Genomic DNA, 5,725 nt, shown 5'->3' with positions numbered 1-5,725 from the left:
GAGCCCCTGGAGTGGGAAACGGCAACCCACCTGCCTGGAGAATCCCCATGGACAGAAGAGCCTGGAGGGCTACAGTCCATAGGATCACAAATAGTCTGACACGACTGAAGCAACTTAGCACGCAGAGTAGGGTTGGGAGGGGACAGGGAGGAGCAACAGTGGGGACCTGGGACTTCAGTTACTACCAGAGAAATCTTTCTAAAATAGCACTTGCATCGACCATGCCACATCACACCAGAGAGTGTCTGTTGCTCGTGCTTAGCAGGGGCTAGAAGACCAGAGGCTACATTTCAGACTCCTTTGCTATCAGGGTTCCAGTTGAGGTTCTGCCAACAAGAGGCTGTCTCGTGAGATTAGAGGGTTGAAGAAGAGTAGGAACCTTTCTTCCTCAGGCCACTGCCAGTAGCTTTAAAGCTCCCTGGCACCTGCACTACACCTGGACTAGAGTGAAGTAACAGACCGTCCCAGGATGCTTGAGAGGGAGGGATTCAGGGCTGCACGTCTGGCTGCATTTCCCTGTAGTTGCTTACGTCTGAGAACACCACTTCCTTTTCTGTTCCCCCAACCTTTGCAATAACTATTTTAAGCTTTCTTTAAAAAATTATGTTTTGGCTGCACCGGGTGTTAGTTGCAGCATATAGGATCTAGTTTCCCAACCAAGGATTGAACCTGAGCCCCCTGCCTTGGGAGCATGGGGCCTTAGCCACTGGACCACCAGCCAATTCCCTCCAATAATGTTTAAACCTAATTCCCCATACTAAATACCTCTCTGCTGGAAGTATCTTAAGCGGTTTTTATTTTTCTTGATTTAATCCAATTGGATTACTTCTTATCCTGAAAGTGTTAGCCTTCTTTAATTCATATTCTGTTAAACATGCATTTAATTCACATGTATATTATTTAATTCATATTCTAATCGAATTGGAGAAGAAGCCTACATCATAACCATTCTCAAGAAAGCCCTCTCAAATGGCTCCCTCTAGCCATCATTCCTCTGTCCTTTGTCTAAACTCCTAAGTTAGGTAAGACACAGTCTGTAGCCCTCGGTTTTGCATCCAGTTCCACATATGGTCACATTTTACTCTTTGTGTGCTGGTCTGATTAGTTGCTCACTCATGTCTGACTCTTTGTGACCCCACGGACCATAGCCCATCAGGCTCCTCTGTCCATGGAATTCTCCAGGCAAGAACACTGAAGTGGGTAGCCATTCCCTCTCCAGGAGATCTTCCCAACCCAGAGACTGAACCCCCGTCTCCTGCATTGCAGGTGAATGTTTTACAGTCTGAGCCACCAGGGAAGCCCATTTTATTCCTTTGTTTTCCTTAATTAAAAATGTTCCTTCTCCAATTAAATTTTAAATTCCTGAGAAAGCAAGCCCTTGGGAGTTTTTTATTTCTGGGAAGACCTATGACAATGTCGGGCATGTTGTCAGTGTCTGATAAATAAACACTCATTAGTTTCACCTGAAAGAGATTAAATAAAGGGTATTTTTCACACTACCTTCACTGTGGAAGGGCTGTGATTTGATCACAGTCGTACGTTAGTGTCCTACTTATCGAACTGTCATACACCACCTTAAACCTTAGTGATTGCAGAGTTAAGGGCTTGGGGAAAATTCAGCACAGAAGAACTGCTAGGGGACTTTGGTTTTACATGTGAAAACTATTATTTCAGTTCACTAAAGATGAATCTATTAATAACTGGAGCCTGAAAGCTGTTTTTAGCTAAGCTTCACACCTTTAAAACTTGCCAAAATGTCGCAGAATGCCATCCAAATTTCTACAAAAGTAGAAGATAGCTTCCTTCACCTCAACTACCTTGATTAGCAGTCTCAATATTTGCTTATTTATCCATTATTGTCTACTACAGACAGACTTGTGATGTGATAGCAATACTCAATATCTTACTACCTTCCCCCCACCACTCCACCCCAAGAGGAAATTGTTCCAAGCATAGCAGTTGATTTGGTGCATTCGTGGAAGGAGGCAAGGTCACGCTCCTCCTGCGTTGTCTTCTTGAACCAGAAACCTTCAGTCTCTTATCACGATCCAAGAAATTATTTTCTGAATACATAGTTAATTCTATTACATAGTCAACTCTATTCTATAGGGGCTTCCCTGGTGGCTCAGCTGGTAAAGAATCCACCTGCAATGCAGGAGACGTGGTTCACTCCCTGGGTTGGGAAGATCCCCTGGAGAAGGGGAAAGCTACCCACTCCAGTATCCTGGCCTGGAGAATTCCATGTCTGTATAATCTGTGGGGTCGCAAAGAGTTGGACACGACTGAGTGACTTTCATTCATTCTACAGATGTGAACAAACAAGAGGAGAAAGCTGTTATCAAAGAAAAATATCTAAAAAGAAAACAGAGCTACACAAGTCAGGTACCTCTAAGAATTTGGGAGTAAACTGTCAAACTGCCATCTTTGAGCCTCCAAAGAAAAATCAGCTGAATTAAGAACCAGAGGGTACTTTCCTTTCAGCAGAGTATGAAGGTAAGATGGTGGTACAGATTTCCAGGAAGAGGAAGTTTGTCACTGATGACATCTTCAAAGCTGAACTGAACAAGTTTCTCATGTGACACCTGGCTGAAGATGGGTACTCTGGGGTTGAAGTCCAAGTTACACCAACCAGGACAGATATCATTACCTTGGCCACAAGGATACAGAATGTTCTTGGTGGTTCAGAAGAGATTTGGCTTCTCTGAAGGCAGCGTAGAACTTTATGTTGGAAAGGTGGCCACGAGAGGTCTGTCAATCCTTGCCCAGGCATCAGGTCTGCTTTACAAACTCCCAGGAGGCCTTGCAGTGCTAGAGCCTACTCTGGTATGCTGCAGTTCATCATGGAGAGTAGGATCAAAGACTGTGAGGTCATGGTGTCTGGGAAACTCCAAGGACAGAGGGCTAAATCCATGAACTTTGTGGATGGCCTGATGGTCCACAGTGAGGACCCTGTTAACTATGATGTTGACACCACCGTGTGCCACGTGCAGCTCAGACAGATTGTGCTGGACATCAAGGTGGAGATCAAGCTGCCTTAGGACTCAACTGGCAAGACTGACCCTTAGAAGCCCCTACAACTTCCCAGGTAGCGCTAGTGGTAAACAACCAGCCTGCCAAGGCAGGAGACTTAAGGGACATAGGTTCAATCCTTGGATTGGGAAGATCCCCTGGAGGAGGGCATGGCAACCACACCAGTATTCTTGCCTGGAGAATCCCATGGACAGAGGAGACTGGTGGGCTACAGTCCATAGAGTCACAAACAGTCGGGCATGACTGAAACAACTCAGCATGCACTCATGCAAGAAGCCTCTGCCTGATCACATGAATAGTCTGGAACCCAAAGATGAAATACTGCCCACCACCCCCACTTCCGAAGAGAAGGGTGGGAAGCCAGAGCCACCTTCCATGCCCCAGCCAGTACTCACAGCATAATAGGGTCTCCTTGGCCACCAGATTTGGAGTCTAGATGTTGCTCTATAAAGACCTTTAATAAAATCTTTTTAAAAGAAACAACCAGAGAGTAGCTCTAGAAATTTAGAAATACAAACAATTCTACCTCAGTTTTAGGAGAGAGAAAGAAACTCATAATAGAAAGAATTGATTTGTTATTCAGTGAGCAGAGAAAAAGTCAATATGTTCATATTACTAATAAAGCCATGAATAAGCTACTAATCTGGAACAGGGGAAGTATCCAGCTGAGGAACCGAGAAGTAAAGATTTTATTTTTAGATTCCAGAGAATATTAGGATGGGGGTTTTAGATGAGGTGTTTATGCTTAATTTCCTTGATTAGGGCGCTACCATGCTGCTTTTTAAACACTGATGCATGCCCGTGACTCTAACTTGGACCACATTAGATGTGGTCCTTATTATGATAAATTACATTATTCAGGGTTGTTAACTGCTAACAACAGTAAATTGGCTATTAAAGCAGAAAAGGAATTTAGTCCAGGATAATATGTAGCTCTCAGAATCTTCAGAAGAGTCAAAGAATAGGTTTATAGGTTAGTTAAGCGACTGGGCACAAAACCCAAGCTATACCATCTATGACCTAGAGGCTACTGACATTATCCCAAAACAAGGACCCAGCATAGCAGGTCACTCCCCAGAGACCAGCTGTACTTTCCATCTGTTCTCTTCCAATTGTCAGCTTCCCAACCAAGTCGGGATGAAAACCACATGCAAGACCTCTGTTTATTTGGGAGATCCACTGTAGATCCAACTTCAGCACAAGCGCATCTCATTTATATCTTCTTGGTCACATGGGTGCCTCTGTGCTAAGGAGAGTCAGTCGTGTCCGAGTCATGCAACCCCATGGCCTATAGTCCACCAGGTTCCTCTGCCCATGGGATTTCCCAGGCAAGAATACTGGAGTGGGGAGCCATTCCCTCCTCCAGGGGATCTTCCCATGCCTCTCCTCAGCTTGGTACCAGGGTTTTCCAGGTGGCTCTGTTGGTAAAGAACCCACTTGCCAAGGCAGGAGATGTGGGTTCGATCCCTGGGTCAAGAAGATCCCCTGGAGAAGGAAATGAAAACCCACTCCAGTATTCTTGCCTGGAGAATCTCATGGGCAGAGGAGCCTGGCGGGCTCTGGCCCATGGGGTCGCAGAGTTGGATACAACTGAAGCAACTTAGCATGCACGTGAACTGACAAAGCAAGCAGAGAGAGCTCCTGCACGAAGGTCCAGATTGTGAACTCAACGGTGACAGCCCTCAGAATGACGGTCCCCAAAGACATCCATCTCCTAGTCCCCAGAACCAGAGAATGTGTTGCCTTCCATGGCAGAAGAGACTCTGAAGATGTGATTAAGGATCTCATGATGAGAAAATCATCCTGGATGATTTGGGTGGGCCTTAGCTCTTCCCTGGTGGCTCAGACGGTAAAGAATCTGCCTGCAGTACAGGAGACCCAGGTTTGACCCCTGGGTCAGGGAGATCCCCTGGAGAAGGGAATGGCAACCCACTGCACTATTCTTGCCTGGAGAATTCCATGGACTGGAGCCCGTCAGGCTCCTCTGTCCATGGAGTCACAGAGTCAGACCACAACTGAGCAACAAGCACTGTCTAATCCCAAGCATCTTCATGGGTCGAAGACAGGAGATTCAGAGGAACAGACAAGGAGATGTGGGGATAGAAGCAGTGAACACAGAGGGAGCTGGCGATCCTGTGCTGGCTTCGATAACGGAGGATGAAGCATCAACTGAAGGACTACAGTTAGGCTCTAGAAGCTGGAAAAGGCAAGGAAACAGATTCTAAAGACTCTAGAAGGGACGCCGGCCTGTGGTGCCTTAGTTTAACCCAGAGACACTGATCTTGGAATGCCAATCTCCAAAACCGTAAGACAACCAATTTGTGTTCTTTAAATCACTGTGGTTTAGTCACTAAGTCGGGTTTGACTCTTGTGAAATCACTGTTTGTGGTAATTTTTAAATAACAGCAACAAAAAACTAATACAGGCAGTGAATTCTCCAGACATTATGAGAATCCTCAAAATTCAGGAGGCAGTTGACAACTGCCCAACACTTGAAAGTTTTACATTTTCAACTTATATTTTCATCTTTTACTCAAACTCCAATACTGACATATTGCTGTTCCTACAACAGGGCTACTAACGGTATTTGTCCAATGAAATGATGAATTCTCCACTTGGCTTCTATCAATTCACCAAGTGTCTTGAGCTATTTCCTGCATATATGTTCAATTTTCCTAGGGTGATTTGCAGTTCT

At 45.2% G+C, this 5,725-nt stretch overlaps 1 pseudogene; it reads left to right on the top strand.

Annotated features, from left to right (window-relative positions):
• The first annotated feature begins 2,477 nt into the window (after positions 1 to 2,477).
• LOC129553073 (small ribosomal subunit protein uS3-like) lies at positions 2,478 to 3,432 on the top strand (annotated as a pseudogene).
• The last annotated feature ends 2,293 nt before the right edge of the window (positions 3,433 to 5,725 follow it).

This window comes from Moschus berezovskii, chromosome 18 (assembly GCF_049115385.1).
Source record: "Moschus berezovskii isolate FMDL1 chromosome 18, NW_MosBer_1.0, whole genome shotgun sequence".
NCBI lineage: Eukaryota > Metazoa > Chordata > Mammalia > Artiodactyla > Moschidae > Moschus > Moschus berezovskii.
This window is presented reverse-complemented; position numbering and strand designations above follow the sequence as displayed.